This window comes from Orcinus orca, chromosome 16, assembly GCF_937001465.1.
Source record: "Orcinus orca chromosome 16, mOrcOrc1.1, whole genome shotgun sequence".
NCBI lineage: Eukaryota > Metazoa > Chordata > Mammalia > Artiodactyla > Delphinidae > Orcinus > Orcinus orca.
The window spans coordinates 20,130,418-20,138,903 of NC_064574.1; the positions used below are offsets into that span (position 1 = coordinate 20,130,418).

An 8,486-nucleotide genomic window follows, 5' to 3' on the forward strand; every position below is an offset into this window, starting at 1 on the left:
CAGGTGACTGCGACTACAATTGCCAGTTCTGTTAACCTTATTCAGTCTTTTCCTAAGGGGGTGAGATGTGGCCATACTCTCATGGGTGCGCATCTTCCTACTGTCAGGCCACTCATGGTCACAGCCCTCAGGTCCGCACTGGATGGGTGGGCTCTGCTAAGGGGGCATCCTTGCTCCTATGTGGGTTGCCTGTGACCATGAGCTGCTCAGTGAAGGAAGACAGTCTTTCCAGGAAAAAGAGAGTTTTTACCTATTTTCATCGTACTAGTAAAAATTAATTCATTAGTTCTATACATTTGTCAGACATCTACTCCGCCAGGTAGAGGGTGTTCCTGGTTTCTATCCTTTGGGACTTACAGTCTAGGGCAGCTCAGGATGTGTGTATTTCCTCCAAAGCTGGGAGGATATGCAGATTGATTACTTGACTGATTGATCCAGTGATTGATCATTTGTTGAGCCTTTTGTGATGTGCTAGGCACCAGAGATGTGAAAGTGAACAGGATACGATCTCTATCCTGAGAGTGACCCAACACTTCAGATGCTTTGTGGGGTGAATCATGCATTCAGAGTTTGGGATGCCCTCTCGCCTCCCAAGGGATTCTGATCAGGCATCTAGATTTTGAATCTGCATTTTGAACAAGCCCCTTGATGGGGGAGAACAATCTGGAAACACGGCTCTGGAGAATCCATATGTGGTCGGGGACTTTCTGTCTCTCTCTCTCTGTCTCTCTTTCTCTCTCACAGACACACAGACACACAGACACACACCCCAAAATCAGTATGGGAGACGAGAAAATGTTTCTCAGAGTTGAAGGTCAGCTGCTGAGGAGAAGCATGCTCCCTGGCTGTACCTGGCTTCCCAGGCCCCTCCCACATTTGGTCAAGCTGTCCCTGTCCTCAGCCACGCGTGACATTAGGTCACAAACCTGAAGTTCCAAAAAGAAAAATAAAGTCCACTTCTCCATTATAAATATGCACATTTTTATATGAAAAAAATATAGGTAAATATTATTATGCATTATACCGTAGCTTTGACCCCCTTATCAGTAAATCTTTTTGGAAAGAAATCCGCTTTGAATTGCTGTATGATTTCAGGCTCTTTTGGCATACCACCAGTTGCGCAAGTGATATATTATTTTTGGATGTAATTTTACCAATGGCTATTTAGTGACCCTTACTCTGTGACAAGTACCATGCAAAGCACATTCCATGTGCTACCTTATTTAATCTTTGCAGTCAATTCATAAAGCGAGGATTATTATTTTTCCCATTTTGTAGTTGATGTAACTGGGGCTCGGAGAGATGGGTGTCTTGTCCAAAGTAACACATTCAGTGACGGTACTTCTAATTTTCCACTTTTATAAATGGCACTGAAAAGCCCATCTTTGGACCTAAACCTTTGGCCATGGGCTTGATTATTATCTTATAATCGATTCCCGAAAGGGGGATACTCAGGGGATTCTGTGCCACATCTGGACAGACCCTGTACCCTGAACTTTTCTCCTCGCTTGGTTTCCTTCGTTGTCCCGGGACCCTAGGGTTTTCAATGCTCCACATGTGCTGTGCTCTTGCTTTTTTGTCACGATCTTCCTGCCCCAGGTAGAAGGACGCGAGCTGGGGCTCCTGAGACTCCCTTTCGCAGCCACCGATGTCTCCTGATGTCTATTTGGGCAGTGACATGTAAAGGCCAATAAGATCAGGTCAGGGTGATGCCGTGACAAGGTGTCAGTACCTGGAATGTGACAGGCACCTGGGCAAGCTTTCTCCATGACCCCTGGGTGGTGACTGACAAACAGCATCTGTCACCAGAACAGTCATGCTGAAAGCAGAAGGAAATGTTAAAGGCAGCTCTGAGAAAGCCCCCCAGGCCTCCTGCCACTGTGAGCCCCTGGGACACTGTCCGTGGGGAGACCTCACTGCCAGGTGGAGGCAGCAAAAGGGGGTAGCCTTTCAGAGTAAGCACGGAGTTAAGGCCTGGCGCTCCTCCCTCCTGAGGCTGTGGCCTCCCTAGGACAGGCTGAGGAGATTGTAGGTTGTGAGGGTCTCCAGTTTTTGGAGGTCCCATCCTACATCATCAAACACATTTAAAAGGCACTGGCATCTCAAATTAAGGATGCAGGTTGACCTGCATTCCGTTACCATCTACATTATTTTGCAGGCATTTGATGAATGATTACTTATTTTTGTTTTACATCTTCTCATGATCTGTTGGAGCCGTATTTTTTAAAGTCCTAATATTTTTTGGAGGCCCTTGAATAAACCCATAAGCCTGAGTCTATAATACCTTCTGGGTAACCCTCCCAGACCCCACCTGCCATCTCGTGAACTCTCAAGAAAGGGATCTGCCAGTTTCTTTGTGACCCAAGTTCAAACCCTTCCTCTGGGGCCTTATCTGCTCGGTCTCCAGACTCACCTGGTATCTCCTTCCTCAGTACTTTGATAGCACCCAGATTCCAATGGCACATAGGGGCAATTTTGATTCAGTTTTTATCACGTCTGCCTCTTCTCCTGGAACATGAGCTGGGACTCTCGTGTCCAGATCCCCAAAGGCTTAGCAATGGTGCCGAGTGGTGCCTAGCAGGACCTCAACAAATACCCACTAGCTGCATGGAAGAAAGGGTGAGTGGCTGGAGCTCCTAGGGATGTCTTTAGCTCTGAAGCTCTCGAAATGTGCTCCCTGGACCAGTGAATCAGCATTTGCTAGCAACTTGAGAGAAGTACAAATTCTTGGGTTCCTACCCCAGACCTCCTGAGTTGGAAACTCTGGACTTGTATCACCTCCAGGCGAAATCCATGCCCTGAAGATAAACATCTAGACTTGGGCTTCTCAGATTGTAACGTGCACACTAATCACTTAAGGATCTATTAAAATACAGACTCTGATTCAGTTGGTTTGAGGTGGGACCTGAGTTTCTTTGTTTCTAACAAGTTCTTTGATAAAACTGTTGCTGGTCCATGGACCACACTTTGAGTAGCAAGGCTCTGATCTACCCCAGTTCAAGGTCCAGCTGATTCATGGCCAGGCAGGAAGAAGGAAAGCGACACTTGGTCAGTGATGGCAGGTCTCTGAGCTTCACTTTCCTCATATATCACATAGGGATAAAGAGGCTTACTTCGTGAGCTTATTATCATGGATAAAAGAAATAATATATGCAAAGCACAGTGCTTGGAGCATAATAAATGCTCGGTAAGTGTTTTCTCTTCTCTCTACCCTCTCTACACAGCTCTATTTCATTTTTCTTTCTCACTGAGATATTAAACTTCTAAGCACAGAGACTATGCTTTTATCCTTCTGAAGCCGGGCAGTAAGGGTAGTTATTTGAACGTCTGATATTAAGTAAAGAGAAAAACCTTTCAAATCTCCTCCAATTTTTCTTGCAGTCATTTAGGATTTGACAAACAGGATGAAAAACGATGGGGTGAAGTCACAAGAGGTAAGAATGAAGAATAGAAAGCTGGGGTTCAGGGAAGCAGAACTAGGAGAACACCCATACGGTTCAGAGCCAACAGCTGTTTCCTGGGCACCCACTGCATGCTACACTGCCCAGCATTTGGGCACAGGGCCTCATTGGGATGCTGGGGAGCAGGGGATGGAGGAATGGAATGTGGGGACCTCAGAAGCACCTTCCTAATTGTGATCATTTGTCTTCCTGCAAGACACAGACCCTCATTTGGACTTGGCTGGGGACTGTGTGGGCAGGGGCGGTATGGGAGTGTGGGGAGGAAGCCAGCATGAAATTAATTCTCTGCCTCTCCCCTCTGGAATGTCAATAATGTGCTGAGGACAGTGGGCAGTGCAGTTGGCTGCCAGCCCCCTCCCATCCTGGGCTCAGAGCCTCTAGGCCCTCTTGTTTTGGAGCACGTGGGTCCCCAGGCCTGTAGCACCCTGCTCTTTGTATATCACTCCCATTCTGAGGAACCTGGCTATCTTCCCTGCTTCCAACATCCACCAGGAGGAGGCCCGACACACCCCCTGCTAGGGTTTCCCTCGTAACGACGGGCAGCGACCATCGGTGACAAAACCCAGCTGAGCCTGCTCCAGATGGCAACACTTTGACCAATCGGGGGGCTGGGAGCCTGGCCACCCTGCCCAAGGCTCACCAGAGTCTCACATTGGTGTGCCATCCTGCTGCAGTCCGACTCCCCTCACTGTCTCTGCAGCAGCCTCTGAACTGGCCAAGGCAGCTGGGACTTTATGTTATTGTGTACTGGAAAGCTCGGAAGCGGCATTAAAACGTTTCCCATTTAGATTTATCTTGCATTCACATGAGCTTTTGTTTATACCGTCTAATGGTAGGACATGGGCCTTGGTGAGTTCCAGGCAAATGCTCTCATCTTATGGGTAGGGCCACCTCAATGCATGGAGCTCAGGTGACTTACCTGAGATCCCATGGCCAGGTGGCTTGTGTAGCACCAGCAGTGCCTCCTAGACCAGAGCCTTTTCAGTGTCACCACAAGGCAGGCACACCCAGCTTCAGCTTCTGGGAAACTCTGCTTGCGTTAGTTGCCTGGGAGTAAAGCGTGGGGTTGTCAAGTTCTAGCTTGGCAGACAAATGATTGTAGCTGCTTCCCCACTGGGGATGTTTCTGGAAATGAGCTAGGAAAGTCTATGACACATGGGGCACTGCTCACCTGTGTGAAAGAAAGTGTCTAGTCCTCTGGTCCAGGAAGCTCTGTGCTGACAAGTGAGTGAGGGAGGTGACTGCAGAGAGGGAGAGAAGCTCCTGGGTTGGCAGGAACCACAGGACTTTGCAGGATGGGGATGACTAGGTGGGGACACAGAGAGCCCTTCTCATTCTCTTTAGCGTTTCTAACTGAGATGGTGAGGGCTCCTTCACATTTGCATATACTAAGTACCACAACATCTATGTATGTATATATGTATACACACATATATCTGTCCATAGCATTTTTCTATTATAAAAGTAATACATGCTTGCTGTAGATAACCTGGAAGATACAGAAAATAGGAGAGAAAAAGGAAACACTCATACTTTTAACACAGAGACAAACATTCTTAACCTCATAGGTACATTCCCATATTTTTCTCTATAATGTTTTACCCAGTTGAGACCATACTGAGTCTATCCTTTTATGTCTCACTTGTTTGACTTAACAAGTGCATTTTCCACATGATTATGAATTCTTTATCAACAGCCCCTTTTGGATGCATAGCAGTTCACCACTGTTTGCTTAATCATTCGACAGTGATTGGACATTTGGGTTGTTTCCAAATTTTTCACGTGATAACGTGGAAATAAAAACCATCCCCGTACCCAGAACTTTTATATATAAGTAGCTAATAATAATAAGGACCTACTGTATAGCACAGGGAACAGTACTCAATACTCTGTAATGGCCTATGTGGAAAAAGAATCTAAAAAAGAGAGGATACATGTATATGTATAACTGATTCACTTTGCTGTACACCTGAAACTAACACAACATCGTAAATCCGCTCTACTCCGATAAAAAAAAAAATTGACTATACTCAATAGCTAATAGAGATCATAATGGTATTAATTTCTTTTCAGAAAAGATTTTTTTATAATGGAGGATGACTTGATCAAAGGTTGATCAAGTTCCTAATGTGCTGCAAAAGTATTTATTAAAAGGGTGGTTCCAGGGCTTCCTTGGTGGCGCAGTGGTTCAGAGTCCACCTGCCGATGCGGGGGACATGGGTTCGAGCCCTGGTCTGGGAGGATCCCACATGCTGCGGAGCGGCTGGGCCCGTGAGCCACAATTAACTGAGCCTGCGTGTCTGGAGCCTGTGCTCCGCAACAACAGAGGCCGCGATAGCGAGAGGTCTGCGCACCATGATGAGGAGTGGCCCCCGCTTGCCGCAACTGGAGAAAGCCCATGCACGGAAGCGAAGACCCAACACAGCCATAGATAAATAAATAAATAAATTTAAAAAAAAAAAAAAAAAAAAAAAAAAAAAGGGTGGTTCCAATTTTTCATCCCATCAGCCCTGGTTGAGAGGCACATGAAGGGGGATCTGAGTTGCCACCAGGAGATACCAGAGCATGGGAGGGTGGTTCAGAGGTCAGAAGGTCTGGGTTTGTTCTTCAACAAGTCCAACTTACTAAATACAAGCCTAACATGAGTCATTTAGCCTCTACGGGCCTCATTTTTCTCATCGTTAAAAACAGAGACGTTATAATGATTCCCTCATAGGGTTGCTTCCAGAATTTAATGAGTTACTGTATGTGACATGCTTACAATGGTGTATGTAGTAAGCACTCAACAATAACAACAACTAATAATGATAATAATAACTGCCAGGGTTTCCAAGACCCAGACCCCTTGTTCACGCTCTTGGCAGACGTGGGGAGGTAGGGCTGACCCTATGCTCAGATGGACTCCAAGCACACGCCCTCTCCTTGTACATTCAGCTGAACAAATTCTTATAATTTAATCATGACTTTTAATGTGTGGAATGGTGGCTTTTACATTTTCCTGAAGCACCATTGCAGGCGGCTCTGTGTTTTACTCCCTGTTTATATTGCAATGCAAATTATTCCTAGCGGAGAGTTTACAAACTGCACTTCCATTATTAATAGGGTTATGATTTTCCCCATTCCACTCTTATCTCTATTGCTTGTGTAATACATAATTCATGCTCACTACCCTTCACTGGTCTCAGTGCCAGGGCACAGCGGTCTCTCTCTCTCTCTCTTTTCCTGATGACAGTAATTGGTATGCAGTAAGAGTAAAATAGCCATAATCCCTACCTCAGGCTCTCTCCAAATGTGTTCCCTGGAAGGACTCACATACAGGGGAAGTAGATGTGCCGGACATTCTACGGTCAAGGCTTGAGTTCCAGTGCCCTCTGAGCTCTGAATCCTAGGCAGACACATGTGGGCCTTCCTGGGGTCCTAGCATAGAATTGGCTGGTCAGAAGGAAACCTTGGGTGAGACTGGGATGCCGGATGGCTGGGAGCACTGAGCTGGCTTCTTGCTAGGGGGCGTCTGAGTGTGTTTGTGGAAAAGGCAGATTCTCGATCCTCACCCCATACTCACTGAATGCCCTCTTTCTGCAGGGTGGGTAATCCAACTCTTCACAAACCCACTGTGACATCTAAGGCCCTGTGCTAACCAATCTCATGGAAAATAGACACTGAAGCTGAGTCCCACCAGAAAACCCTAAGATGGGGCTGGACAGCCACCTCTTCCCTGAGGTCAGAGCAGCCACCCATCTGATATCCAGGGTAACTGTCCTTGTAAACTGCCTTGCCAGGCCCTCCCAGCTTCAGGGATAATCACAGGACAATTGCCACCATCAGAGAGGAAATGAAGTGTTCTTGGATCTAAATTCCCCAACTGTCCTGAGACAGAGGGTCCCGCAGGGCCTGCACATTCTCTCAGGGACTATTCTTTTCTCTCACCTCACTGTCCTGGCACCCACCTTGTCACCCTCCTCGGTCAACCCGATGCCACAATTCTCAGTAGGCTCTCCCCCTGCACAACCTTGCTTCCTTCACGGCCGGCAGCATCTCCAGCCTGGGAATAACTCATTCTCCTTTGTCAAGCCTGGGCCCAGCTCCCCTGGGGGAGGGTGGGAGGGTATTGGAAGACGTGCAGCGTCATCCACAAAGCTTTGCTTGCTGATGGCCCCAGGGGGAGAGGGGACAGGCCAGGTTCATAGGCTTATTCTTTTCCTACATGCCTGATCAGTACCCATGAGTTGGGGGCAGACTTTGTTCCCTTCCTGTAGGAGAGTCTTAATTCCTGTAGTTGGAGGAGGGGGGACAGGTGGTCTCCTGATTCGCCTTCCTTTTAAGTTCTCTTGTGCAGGACTCACTGGGCCAGCTTCCCTGGGTAGGGCCACAGAGAGCCCCTTGGAGACATTGCTGGGCTTTTGATGCCCAGGAGGCTGCCCTATTCCCTGAGGCCAGAGCAGTCACCCATCTGAGAGAGCCCCAAAGGCCCTTTCTGGAGGCCCCGATTGGACCCTGTGAATCTGTTTCCTCATCACATCCCTGGCAATGACAAGCAGGCTCTGAGCCACACCCTCTACTCGCATGTCTGCTGCCCCTCCTTTCTCTGCTCATCCCCCACGCATGCTCACAATTACCTAGGCCACGTACACACACACCCCTGAAGGTACATACAGCCACACACACACGAACACAAGTACATAGGAACACATGTAGAATTAACACAGATCCGGATGGACCTAGAGATTAACATACTAAGTGAAGTAAGTCAGACAGGGAAAGACAAATATCATATGATATCACTTATATGCGGAAGCTGAAAAAAATGATACAGATGAACCTATTTATGAAACAGAAATAGACTCACAGACATAGAAAACAAACTTATGATTACCAAAGGAAAAAGGGGGAGAGGATAAATTAGGAGTTTTGGATTAGCAGTTACACATGACTATATATAAAATAGACAAACAACAAGGATTTACTGTATAGCACAGGAAACTATATTCAATATCTTGTAATAACCTGTAATGGAAAAGAACCTGA

At 47.0% G+C, this 8,486-nt stretch overlaps 1 long non-coding RNA gene across 1 annotated transcript; it reads right to left on the bottom strand.

The window, feature by feature from the left end:
• Positions 1-611: 611 nt before the first annotated feature.
• LOC117202504 (uncharacterized) lies at positions 612-5,540 on the bottom strand. Its single transcript, XR_004484931.2, has 3 exons — positions 4,633-5,540; positions 4,381-4,508; positions 612-1,662 (listed from the first exon to the last, which is right to left on the bottom strand). It is a non-coding gene; the product is annotated as an uncharacterized LOC117202504 (long non-coding RNA).
• Between the last annotated feature and the right edge of the window lie 2,946 nt (positions 5,541-8,486).